This window comes from Hyla sarda, chromosome 2 (genome assembly GCF_029499605.1).
Source record: "Hyla sarda isolate aHylSar1 chromosome 2, aHylSar1.hap1, whole genome shotgun sequence".
Taxonomy (NCBI): Eukaryota; Metazoa; Chordata; class Amphibia; order Anura; family Hylidae; genus Hyla; species Hyla sarda.
The window spans coordinates 13574138-13588590 of NC_079190.1; positions in this window are offsets into that span (position 1 = coordinate 13574138).

The window sequence follows — 14453 nt, forward strand, 5'->3', positions numbered from 1 at the left end:
TCCCAATGTTGGCACCACGGCCCTGCGCCAACATATGCTGCACCACCATAATGCGGCCTGGTAGAACCGTGGCTTCAATGTGGTGTTCCAGCCTGCTCCGTCACCCAGTGGCATGCCACTCCCTGTTTCAGCCAGCCAAGGCTCCACCACCTCAACCGAAGGGAGCTGTATGTCATACCCATCTTCTGTCGCTCCAGATGCTCCTGCTCCTCCTACTCTGAGTCAGTCATTGCACCAGCAATCCATCAGCGAAGCCATGCCCAAGAGACAACAGTATGCGCCCACTCATCCAACAGCACATAAGTTGAATGTGCTCCTGTCCAATTTGCTGGTGCTACAGTCCTTCCTTTTTAAGTGGTGGACTCTGCACCTTTCAGAGAACTGATGGCTTGTGCCGAGCCGAGGTGGAGAGTCCCAAGCCGTCATTTCTTTGCGAAGAAGGCAGTACCAGCCCTGCACAATTTTGTGGAAGAGAAAATCAGCCAGTCCTTGAGCCTGTCGGTGTGTACTAAAGTGCATGGCAGCGCCAACGTCTGGAGCTCTAACTACGGTCAGGGACAATACATGTCCTTTACGGCCCACTGGGTGAATGTGGTTCCTGCACAGCCACAACAGCAACTTGGACAAGTCATGCCGCTTCTGCCTCCACGCTCTCAGGCCATTGGTCCTGTGACAGTGTGCGACTCCGCCTCCTCTTCCTCCACCGTGTCCTCAGCCTCCACTGCACAGACAAGTCTCAGTGCCCCTCCAGCATACCATGTGTGTAGGGCACGGTGGTGTCACACTGTTCTTCACATGGTTTGCCTTGGCGAACGGAGTCACACAGGGGAGGAACTGCTAAAAGTAATTCATGAAGAAATGGAATCATGGCTTACTCCACAAAAACTGGAAATGGGAACCATGGTGACCGACAACGGGAAGAACATCTTGTCTGGAAGCCTGAGCCATGCGCCCTGCCTAGCACACGTGTTCAATCTGGTTGTCAAGCGGTTCCTGAAGTGTTCGCCCCATCTGCAAGACATCCTAACAATCGGAAGGAAACTTTGCATGCACTTCAGCCACTTGTACACCGCACAGCACACCCTCCTGAGCTGCAGCGTCAGAATGGTATCCCCCAACATATTTGTGACATTGCCACACGTTGGAATTCCACCCTCCATATGTTGGACCGACTATACGAACAGAGAAAAGCCATCACCGATTTCTTGATGATCCAAGTGAATAGGAGTACTCCCCTGTGTAACTTCAATGTGAACCAGTGGCAGCTCATACGTGACACCGGCCATTTGCTCAGGCCCTTTGAGGAAGCCACATTATTAGTCAGTCGCCAGGATTAAGGGATGAACGACGTAATTCCACTGCTTCATCTACTACAACACGTGTTGGAAACAATGACTAGTCAGGGCACTGGAGACGTGGCGCCTACATCTCACGGCCACATTAGCCCTGTGGGGGCTGAACTGAAGGAGGAGGAGAAGGTGGAGCACAGTTTAGATTTCGCAAGATGTGCAATTTTTCTAGTCATCTGACAGGAGAGGAGGAGCAGGAGCAGCCAGAGGAGATAGAGGGTTATGAGGAAGGCGAGACAGAGGACCAAGACACACCGTGGCAGTATGCAGTGGAGATGGAGGCAGGGAGTCCCTCCGAGTCACTTTTACAAGTGGCCCGATGCATGCATAGTGACCGCCGAATTGTCCCCATTCAACAGCGGGATGACTTCTGGCTTTCCACCTTATTGGACCCTCGCTACCGCCACAAAATATTTTTTACACACACTGAGAGGGAGGACAAACTGACTACTACAGAGACATCCTACGTAGTCAGTTGACGATACCTATCTGCACCATCGTCCATCTTCTCGCAGGTCTGACTCGGGGGGCCCCCTGCGCTCACCTACCTCTGCCATGGCTGCTGGGGAGGGGTGGCAGGAGCAGTAGCAGCTCCATCAGCAGCAGCCTGAGTCTACAGTCGCTGATTAGTAGCTTTCTTCACCCGCATAGGGAAGCAACCTTATCAGCATATATTTTATCCTAAGCATATTATGAAAAGTTAAGTTTTACGTAATGCATATCCTCAATACTTACTTGTGCACACTAACACTTTTACAAAGAGACCATTTTCTTCTGCCTACCTGCCTCAGCTACTGTTCTGATCCTGCCACCCGCCTGATGCCACACATCTGATGCCAAGTTCTCCTTTTTTCACCCACCTTTGTCACCGGGTACTGGTATTGCCACCCCCGCACCACTCTGTCACTGGGTCCCTTTCAGGACTCCTGATGCTGCTGCCACCTCCAGGCTGTCTCATTCTGCCACCATATGTTCTCCATATGCTGATGCCACCTCTAGGCTGTCTCATTCTGCCACCATATGTTCTCCTCATGCTGATGCCAGCTCCAGGCTGTCTCATTCTGCCACCATATGTTCTCCTCATGCTGATGCCAGCTCCAAGCTGTCTCATACTGCCACCATATGTTATCCTCATGCTGATGCCAGCCCCAAGCTGTCTCATACTTCCACCATAAGTTCTTCTCATGCCGCTACCACCTCCAGGCTGTGTCATTCAGCCACTATATGGTCTCCTCATGCTGCCGCCACCTCCACGCTGTGTTATTCAGGCACTATATGGTCTCCTCATGCTACCAACACCTCAACGCTGTTTAATTCAGGCGCTATTTGGTCTCCTCATGCTGCTGCCACCTCCAGGCTGTGTCATTCAGCCACTATATGGTCTCCTCATGCTTCTGCCATCTCCAGGCTGTGTCATTGAGCCACTATATGTTCTCCTCATGCTGACGCAAACTCAAGGCTGTGTCATTCAGCCACTATATGCTGCCGCCAACTCGAGGCTGTATCATTCAGCCGCTACGTGGTCCTCTCATGCTGACGCCAACTCCAGGCTGTGTCATTCAGCCACTATATGTTCTCCTCATGCTGCCACCAACTCCAGGCTGTGTCATTCAGCCATTTACATGGTCTCCTCATGCTTCTGCCACCTCCAGGCTGTGTCATTCAGCCACTATATGTTCTCCTCATGCTACCGCCACCTCCACGCTGTGTCATTCAGCCACTATATAGTCTCCTCATGCTTCTGCCACCTCCAGGCTGTGTCATTCAGCCACTATATGTTCTCCTCATGCTGCCACCAACTCCAGGCTGTGTCATTCAGCCACTATATGGTCTCCTCATGCTTCTGCCACCTCCAGGCTGTGTCATTCAGCCACTATATGTTCTCCTCATACTGATGCCACCTCCAGGCTCTGTCATTGTGCTGCTCTGCGACAGTGATTCTAATAGCGATGCCTGTAATCTGCATGTTATTCTGAATAACCGTTTTATTTCATAACCCCAGCAAACACCCTATGCGGGTTACAGCAAGGCAAAGTGTTCTATACCCCTATTGAGGCTCTCTGTAAGCCATTTTTAATAGTGATTCGCCAAAAAATTAATTTGGAACGAAACAGTTTTTTTGGGGAAATTCGGCGAATTAGCCGCATCGCTCATCACTAGTCATTACATTCCAGATGTCAGATCCTGTACTTTCTAGGTTTCTGCTGGGAGGTGAAGGGGTTAAACAGCGAGCCTATTATTAGTGAGGTTACGTTCTGTACTAATAAGCGTCTTCCTGTCATTTCTAGGTGTGACTGTGCGGGGGGCTCTCTGTACTGTGAGGCGGGATTATAGAGGCAGCGGTACAATCCCAGCCTCCACAGTAATGGACATATGAACATTCGCAGCCAGATCACTTGAAAGAGAACATTCTGCTGATTTTTGGCGTGGACGCCCTCAGAGCTAATTATCCTCTGAAGATGACGGAGAAAAAAAAAATACTGCGCCGAGAAATTCCTGTCCGTGTGTCCAGGGTAAACAGGAGCGCGGTATGTGATCACACATCACCACCAGGAACGGTACAGCTCAGTAATATACTAAGTCAGTAAATAGGAACTTTTTATATCCAATACTTTTCACAGCTGAGGGTTTGTTACAATTGTATGCAGGCTATACAACCCTGAGACATCATTAAAGGGGTACTCCGACCTTAGACATCCAAAGGATAGGGGATAAGATATCTGATCACGGGGGAGGTTCCGAGTCTGAAGCCTCACGACTACGGAGCCGGAGTATCGCGACATCAAGACTCCGCCCCCTTGTGACATCACATCCCGCCCCTCTCAATGCAAGTCTAGTCATGGACCGCCTCTATACACAGTCTAGCTGGCGATCAGGGCGGAAGGAACTTTATCTGAAGATTGAAGGAGAGCTTATGTTAATAAATAGGAAAAATAAACAATGTTATGTGGTTCACTTTTGATGTGTACTGCAGGTAAAAAATGTGGAAATACGGTAAGTATAATTAGAGACCACTGAATAAGTACTACAGCCCACGTAGTATAGAGGGGAGTAAAACAAGAGGAATTGTGATGAGTATACACAAACACATCCTTATGGCATGTATATAAACATTAAAAGGAGTCTCGGAATATACAGATAGATAAAATGCAAGAGGGAATTCGCGCATGCCACAAAGAGTTGTATGCGGGGGCCACACCATACAGAAATAAATTACCACGGGCCAATATAAAGAGTAGGGTTGCATTAAAATGAAAAAAAAAATATATATATATATATATATATATATATATATATATATATATATTTTAAAAGGAAGTATAAGATTATATATATATATATATATATATATATATATATATATTGTGAGAAGGTGAAGGGCATGGTGGTTGATGGGCGTTATGTGTCACCAAGGCTCCTGGCTTTGATAAAGTAAGAGCCGGTATTTATTCAGTGTCTGTGCTGCGATGCAGATTGACACTATGGCCGTAGTATGGCTGGAAGGCCAATCCGGGACGGCTCTCACTGGGAATGGTCAAGTGCTGGTTGGGTGTCATTCCCCACAATCCAATAAAGGAGGTCCCAGCACTCACCGATGCAAGCAATTGATATTTATTGTATATCCAAGTCACAGGACGCGTTTCGGCACTTAGCCTTCCTCTGCTGACAGCAGAGGAAGGCTAAGTGCTGAAACGCGTCCTGTGACTTGGATATACAATAAATATCAATTGCTTGCATCGGTGAGTGCTGGGACCTCCTTTATTATATTACAGTACTCTTTTCCTCGTGCACCACCACTTTTCAGATAGTGCCGACCATTGCTCTACTCCCCACAATTCAGTCTGTCTTTTGTTGGCCTTAAAGGCTGCCTGCTCAATCAGCTAAAGGGGATTTGCTAGTTGCAGCTCACACTGCCAGAGAGGTCTAAATGTGAAATTCTTCCCTACGTTTGCTCCAACTTTGGAAGCTGGTGAACAGTCTGCCTGGAGGCCTGGAAAAGACTTGCTTGATGCCGCATGGCATGGACTCAGGTGTGAACAAACACCTAAGGAATACAGGTGGACTTTTGTTACGTTTTCCTTTGTTCTGCATTTAAAGACTGTTTGCTGTGTGACAAGTGTGAATAAAACACTGAACTTTGATTTGGAAAATACTGTTTCCTTGCCTCTATACTGCAACCGCACCTATCTGCAAGAGCGAGTCATCACAATATATATATATATTTATAAAATATAAAATAGTTGTAGGTAAATAGAATAAATAGAAATATAAAAAGACAAAAAAAAACTGAGGATGACTATAGGGATACTAGTAGCATCCGATAGCAGCATTAGGGTCCATAGCACTAATATGGGTAATATGCATAAATGTGCTTCGAATAGCAGCAGCAAAAGGAAAAATAGCAGCAGTTGATGTAAAATAGCAAAAATGGCAGTGGATACGTTTACTGACAAAATAACCTCATACCAGGATGGACCTGACTCCAAAAGGATAGTGAAACCGTAGCATGAGAGAGCTCAAAGACATACGTTACAATAAATAGATAAAAAAGAAATAATTGAATAATAAAGATACATAGCCAAAAAAAAAACACAACTAAAAAACAGCAGTGGTCACAGTGAGCTCTCTACCATTTCAAACAAACCAGAAGGCATAAAAGTTTGAAGCTTATAATGTATATCCAAAAGTTCTCCCTTTTTCCTAGTAAATTAAAGGGGTACTCTGGTGGAAAACCTTATTTTTTATTTTATTTTATACTGCTGCCAGAAACCTAAACAGATTTGTAAATTACTTCTATTAAAAAATCTTAATCCTTTTAGTACTTTTTAGCAGCTGTATGCTACAGAGGAAATTCTTTTCTTTTTGAATTTCTTTTTTGTCTTGTCCACATTGCTCTCTGCTGACACCTCTGTCCGTGTCAGGAACTGTCCAGTGCAGCATAGGTTTGCTATGGGCATTTTCTCCTGCTCTGGACAGTTCCTGATACGGGCATCAGGTGTCAGTAGAGAGCACTGTGGACAAGACAAAAAATGAATTCAAAAAATAAAGATTTTCCTTTGTAGCATACAGCTGCTAAAAAGTACTGGAAGGGTAAAGATTTGTTTTAATAGAAGTAATTTACAAATCTGTTTAACTTTCTGGCACCAGTTCATTAAAAAAAAATATGTTTTCCACCGGAGTACCCCTTTAAATCTCTGGGAGATCTCTATTGGAAAGCCTTCGATTGCCACTATTTTGATGCAGTTAAAGTTGGACTGGTGGTGTGTGATTAAGTGCCGGGAGACATTATGTAACATGAATCCAAGATTGGTATTGCTGCGGTGTTTACTCATTCTGTCTCTGAGGCATTGGGTCCTCCGTCCCACGTATTGTGACCCACAGGGGCACTCTAAGAGGTAGATTACAAATCGAGTGGTACAGTTTATAAAGGACCTGATCTTATGGTCTTCTTTGGAAACTGTGGAGGTGAAGCTCTTACTACGGTTAACCAACACTTGCACCTTGCGTGGCCACATTTGAAGGATCTTTCTGTTTTATGAAAGTGTCCGTGGTCTTCTTGGCTGCTTTAAAGGGGTACTCCCCTGCTCAGCATTTGGAACAAACTGTTCCGAATGCTGGGGCCAGGAGCTTGTGACATCATAGCCCCACCCCCTCATGACATCATGCCCCACCCTCTCAATGCAAGTCTATGGGAGGGGGCGTGACAGCCGCCACGCCCCCTCCCATAAACTAGCATTGAGAGGGCGGGGCGTGACATCATGAGGGACGGTGCTATGACGTCACAAGCTCCCAGCGGGGGCTCCAGCGTTCGGAACAGTCTGTTCCAAACGCTGACCAGCGGAGTACCCCTTTAAAGGGGTACTCCGCCCCTAGACATCTTAACCCCTATCCAAAGGATAGGGGATAAGATGTCAGATCGCCGTGGTCCCGCTGCTGGGGAGCCCCGAGATCTCGGCTGCAGCACCCACCTCAACGGCTACCGGCAACGCTAGAGGTTTCGGATCCCGACCACGCGAGCGGAAGAGCGTGGCACCACGACTCCGCCCTTGTGTGATGTCACGCCCCGCCCCTCAATGCAAGTCTATGGGAAGGGGCGTGACAGCGAGACAGATGGGTGCTGCAGCCGAGATCCCGGGGGTCCCCAGCAGCGGGACCCCCGCGATGTGACATCTTATGCCCTATCCTTTGGATAGAGGGGATAAGGTGTCTAGGAGCGGAGTAGCCCTTTAAGCCTGCTTGGGGCCAGAATGTTTTTAAGTGAAGCCCTCTCCGAAAGGTGATACCTGACTTGGGAGGTAGAATAGAATTCAGAAAAGGATCCTTTAAGAGTATGTGCCAGTGTCTCCCAAAAATCTCGCCAATGGCTTGGTTTTCCCCAGAAATGGTTGTAATGAAGTTTCCAATCAGTCATGTTTGTTTTTACATTGGGTATTGTCCACCTCAGGTTTCTCAGGGGATAAGCAATCCTGCTGTCTCAGGCCCCTTGCTTGCTGTCTAGAGATGCTTTCACTAATTTCTTTGGGTATTTTTTGGCTGAGAATCCGGCTTCTAAAACTTTGCTCTGTTTCTCAAAGTCGCTCTGTAAGGTGATGGCCACCACGCCCCCCCCCCCCCCCCCATAGACTTGCACTGAGGGGGCCTGGCGTGACGTCATGAGGGGGCATGGCAGACTCCCGCAGCGCACACAGCGTTCGGAACTAAATGCTCCAAATGCTGGCCAGTGGAATACCCCTTTAACTCTACATTAAGCCAAACTCAAACACTTACCAACTGCATAAAGAGGGTACAATACCCACCAAACGGATGTAAAACAGGTGCCTAGGAGAAGACCATGTTCCCAAACGCATGTGAGGGGGTGAGGGATCATGTCTATAGTTTGGTACTTTCTCTATATGCACGTTTGTGCTTTGTAGCAATATTGCCTGCACATTAGTGCCATAATACCTTTTCTACACCTTCCCCTACATATTAGTGTATGGATGTTGGATGATACGTACGGGGTAATCAAGCCATGGGGGGGGGGGGGGGGTTGGGAATCTCTTTTGGTCCTTATTGTTTTTAATTATTGATACTAAGAAAAACTGGATTTTTTTTGGGGGGGGTACAGTAGTAACAGAAGAGAATGATTGCAGAAGTATACGCACCCTTTAAGCTTTTTCACAATAGATAAATTCCTCGCAGACCCTCCTTTCTCATGTGACACCACGATCCCCCGGCTAGAATTCATCCTGGTAGCTTAAGGCTTAGATACAATAATCCACCGGAGCTTTCCTTACAATAGCTACTTTTTGTATGAAGTATTATGCGGTTTGATGAAGACGACTTACGAAGGAATGAGATATCTGTCGGGTGATCTTTACCGTCAGGACTCGCTGTTATTCTTTCATTTGTGCCTCCTCGACTCAACCTTCTGATCCTTAAAAACTAATTTGAGTCCGGTTACAAGAGTAATAAAGCATTTGCTGGGGCCGAGCCACGATTTTCCCCAGCGCCCGGAGAAGCAAACATTCCAGGACCGTCCCCGCATCTCATGAATAATGATCCGGCCCAATATCTAGTTCTCGGTTTGGCCCCAGATTCCTGTGTAGTTAATATCCTGACATAACAGATCTTGGGGAACCCTCCTCACAGGGACTTAAGGTATCTGTCATCTCATTTCCACTAACAAATCTGAGACGCCAAGTTCTACACTGCTCGGGGTGGGAGTCATTAATGGACTGTTATTAAACAATATGATACATTGATACATTGTAACCATCCGATTTAAAGGGCAGCCGCACCCTGAAATTAGATTGTTACCTTATATAAGTCTACATAGGATTGTATCTTTGATCTGAAAGGAGTTTGCATTGTTAGACAGTAACCCAGCCTGACTATAACCCCAGCCTAACTCCAGCCTTGTTCCTGACCCTAGACTAACCCTAATATCAGCCTTACAATAACACTAGCCTAACCATAACCCCAACCCTCCAATAACCCTAACCTTAGATGTACCCTCATTCCAACCTTACCCTAACCCTAGACTAGCCCTAATATCATCCTTACAATAACCCTAGCCTAACCCCAGCCTAACTCCAGCCTTGTTCCTGACCATAGACTAACCCTAATATCAACCTTACAATAACCCTAGCCTAACCCTAAGCCCAACCCTCCAATAACCCTAACCTTAGATGTACCCTCATTCCAACCTTACCCTAACCCTAGACTAGCCCTAGCCCTAATATCAGCCTTACAATAACCCTAGCCTAACCCCAGCCTAACTCCAGCCTTGTTCCTAACCCTAGACTAACCCTAATTACAGCCTTACAATAACCCTAGCCTAACCCTAACCCCAGCCTAACTCCAGCCTTGTCTCTGACCCTAGACTAACCCTAATATCAGCCTTACAATAATCCTAGCCTAACCCCCAACCCTAGCATAACCCCAACCCTAGAATAACCCTAACCTTAGATGTACCCTCATCCCAACCTTACCCTAACCCTAGACTAACCTTAACGTCAGCCTAACTCTAGCTATATCTTAACCCTAGACTAACCCTAACCTTAGCCTAACCCCAACCCTAGACTAGCCTTAACTCTAGACTTACCCTAACGCTAGACTAACCCTAACATTAGACTTACCAAAACCCTAGACTAACCCTAACTGCAGCCCTATCCTAACCCTAGACTTAAAGGGGTTATCCAGGAAAAACTTATATATATATATATATATATATATATATATATATATATTTCAACTGGTTCCAAAAAGTTAAACAGATTTGTAAATTACTTCTATTAAAAAATCTTAATCCTTCCAGTACTTATGAGCTGCTGAAGTTGAGTTGTTCTTTTCTGTCTAAGTGCTCTCTGATGACACCTGTCTCGGGAACCACCCAGCTTAGAAGCAAATCCCCATAGCAAACCTCTTCTACTCGGTGCAGTTCCCGAGACAGACAGAGATGTCAGCAGAGAGCACTGTTGCCAGACAGAAAACAACAACTCAACTTCAGCAGCTGATAATTATTGAAAGGATTAAGATTTTTTTTTATAGAAGTCATTTACAAATCTGTTTAATTTTCTGGAGCCAGTTGATATATATATTAAAAAAAAAAGTTTTTTCCTGGAATACCCCTTTAATTCTAATTCAAAACTAGACCGCTAAATCCACAGACCAGACCCCCTAAATTATTCAGATCAAAGACCAGACCCCCTAAAATAATCAGACCCCTAAATTTTTTAAATCTTAAACCAGACTCTCTAAATAATCAGACTTCAGACCAGACCTCCCAAAATTAGTTGGACCCTGGACTAGACACCTTAATTAATCAGATGCTAGATTGCTCATACTAGATCCCTAAATTTATCAGGCTCCAGAGTAGACACCCTAATTTTATCATGCTCCAATTCAGACACCCAGGATTGATCAGACCCCAGGCCCCTAAATTTATCAGATCCAAGACCGCAAACATTACTTAGACCCCAGACCAGACTCTCTAAATGTATCATACTATAACTGGGTCCCAAACACGAATCAACCCCCAGACCAGAGAGAGAACAAGAGATAATCAGACCCCAGAACAGACCCCACATATACTTACCCTTCAGGCACCAACTTGTTTGGTCCTGACACCACCCAAGGCCAGGACGTCGTATGAGCCGCCATACACTATGTCCTGATGCTGGACCGCAGCGTCTGGACTTTATTCCTGCTTGTCCCTTTAAACTTATTTCTCAGCCTAATTGGAAACAGCTCCACCTGCAGGCGATGACTAAGTATGACATCATTCAAATCTCAGTAATTTACTTAAGGAATAAATTGCAGCATTTAATGACGGCCCATTAGGCACAACGCACTTAGAGAAATCTTATTTTTAGGTCCATTTGCCTTGAGATCTGTAATAAGTATCTACAGGTGGATTATAAACGAGTCTTCCAGTAAATCCACTTTTACCGTCTTAGAAAATTGCTGTGGAATGTGTTCGCTCTCCACTCTCACTTCGTTTTACGGCCCCGATCCCACCTATACACGGCTCGCTTTTATAGGGATTTTAATGTATATGACCCAGGCTTCCTGGCCTACCGGTAACCCCCGGTGTAAGAACATATAAAGCTCTACAAGGCTGAACTCAAACATTTTTATTGTTATTTTTTTTTTATATGAACTTCAGTCAGATTTGTATTTTCTCTTATTCTGCGTCCAATTTCCTCCCCCAAACCATGTATTTATCCTTGGAAAAATGTACTGAAGCCTTGTTACTCAGCGGAGAAGGTTTTATCACAAACCCAGGATGAAATGATTTTTTCTTCTATTTTTCCTACTTTTTTATTACAACTTTTTATTTTATTTTAATTTTTTTTATTAAGAAGTCAATATATAGCTATAAAAAATATTTTTTTTTGGGTGTGTTCTATTTTTTCAGAATGTTTTTATGTCAGAAATGTAGAAATGTTGCAGTTCTCCCACTTCATTTTTCAGCCCTCATCTCCTTATCATCAATGACGGGTATCACCTCTATTACTCACCTGGTAACAGGTAACAAAGAGCCATATACAATACTGATAATGATGGATCAGCTCCTCCCCTTTCCAGCACAGAGAGCTCTGAATAAATAAACACTTGCAAAGACAAAGTGTTCAGACAGTTCAGACTAGGGGGTTTCCATGTAGATAAGGCACACACCCAAATTCTGTACGTGGGATGCCACTTTTGTGATGGTGGCTCACGGTTGGTAATTATACTGTTTGTGCATGCAAAGATTTACGTGGCAGCTACGGGGAGTTAGACAGACTGTGCTACATGACTCGGGATGGTTAAATGTATCATTACGTAATGCCAGGGCACCGTTAACCTACACGGTCCAAGGATCCGACAGCTTTTCCTGGGCCAGGCGTGGGATAATAAACCCACTGATGCCTTGCCAGTAAAGATAACTGTCTTTACTGAGACAAGAGTACATGTTACAATCTTCGCAGCACAGATCAGAGTAGAGGAGATGCATATTAACCTGTTGGAGCCCTGTAGCCTTGCAGAATTTTTACACCTACTTGACTTTACTTTTTTTAACTTAATTTTGAGGCCTTTGATGCTGACTAGGGTTCTCATAGTGTCCAATTAACACTACACTGCCAGGGTATGAACTATTCCTTGGGATCCAGCTGCCAGAGGCTTTCTACTATATCTATCCTGAACTAGCTCTGTGTGACCTGTCGACTCACCGGCTCCTGTGCCCACAGCTAGGAATTTCCAACTCCTCCTGGGCGGGGAACACTTACAGAATGGCGCGGTCACTTGCTTGAAGATTTTCTTTAGGCTTCCCTTGAATCACCTCACACTCCTGCTGACTCCTCTCCACACTGCAGCTCACACTGAGCTCTGAACACACTAACTGAACAACTCCTCCCCCCCCCCCCTACACTTTATATGTCCTAGCTAAGAGGGCCTCCCATTAGGCAATCAAGGTCACATGGGTACTCTACATCAAACCTCCTTACAAAATCCTGTACACTCCTAAAAGATACAGTGCAAAACAATATAAATTAACAGGCAAAGACTACATTAAAGCATCACCTGAGCAACAGGGCCCGGTACTGGGACACCACAAATGCAAAGATTGTAATTTTATTTCAAGGGGTCAATGCACCCCTTGAACCAACCAGGGTGCCTCCAGCTGCAAAACTATAACTCACGGCATGTACAGACAGCTGTGGGGGCACTGAGAATGGCACTATTGCTGTGAGACTACAAGAGTAGATGACGTGTTATCGTAGCAACTCTCTCTCTTTCTCTCTTTATCTCTCTCTGTCTCTCTCTTGTTCGCTTTCTCTCTCTTTCTCTCTCTCTCTCTCTCTCTTTCTCTATCTCTCTCTCTCTTTCTCTCTCTCTCTTTCTCTTCATCTCTCTTTCTCTGTATCTTTCTCTCTTTCTCTCTCTCTCTTATCTCTCACTTTCTCTTTCACTCTCTCTCTCTTTATCTCTCTCTCTCTTTATCTCTCTCTCTCTCTTTCTCTCTCCTCTCTCTCTCTCTCTCTCTCTCTCTCTCTCTCTCTCTCTCTCTCTCTTTATCTCTCTCTCTCTCTTTATCTCTCTCTCTTTCTCTTCATCTCTCTCTTTCAATTGAGCACAGCATGATGCTGTGTGACACCACTGTCTCCAGCTCTATCTGTATACTGCTGCTGTTATCTCTATGGGATCAGAATATATAGTAGTTTTAAAACATCCCTCACAGCTCTATCTGTATACTGCTGCTGTTATCTCTATGGGATCAGAATATATAGTAGTTTTAAAACATCCCTCACAGCTCTATCTGTATACTGCTGCTGTTATCTCTATGGGATTAGAATATTTAGTATACATGCACCTCTCATCCATCTCTATCTGTATACTGCTGCTGTCAGAGAATTCTTTAGAAATGTAGGCAGCATTAGGAAATCAATTCAGTGATGGCAGTGCAATCAGTATGGCTGAACGCTCACCCATCCTGACACATCACCTCAAACAGGTAAGCACAAGGCATACACAAGAACCTCTATTTATTGCCGCGGCCGCACTATATAAAGGCTTCTTTAACAACAGTTCTTAGCAATGAAAATAGAAAGAAAAAATAAATTAGAAAACAGCAATAAAATGAGCAAAGTAACTCGGGGTTGAGAGTAGATTGTTTCTTATTAATAGATTATTTCCTTGGAAATTACTTTCGAAATTCCGCCGTGTGAACACAGCCTAACCCTGAACAGAAGGCCTTGCTTCTTTTTCCTGCCACATATCGAGGCAGACTTGCCATTCAGGAGTCTTGAAAATCTGGGTAGCAATATATATACAGGAGATGGAAAGGGGGCAAATTATTTAAAGGGGAACTCCAGTGAAATTTTTTTATTTTTTTTTTATTTAAATCAACCGATGCCAGAAAGTTAAACAGATTTGTAAATGACTTCTATTTAAAAATCTTAATCCTTCCAGTACTTATCAGCTGCTGCATGCTCCACAGGAAGTCGTCTAGTTCTTTCCAGTCTGACAACGGTGCTCTCTCTGCTGACACCTCTGTCCATGTCAGGAACTGTCCAGAGCAGGAACATTTTCCATCGCAAACCTATCCTGCTCTGGACAGTTCCTGACATGGACAGA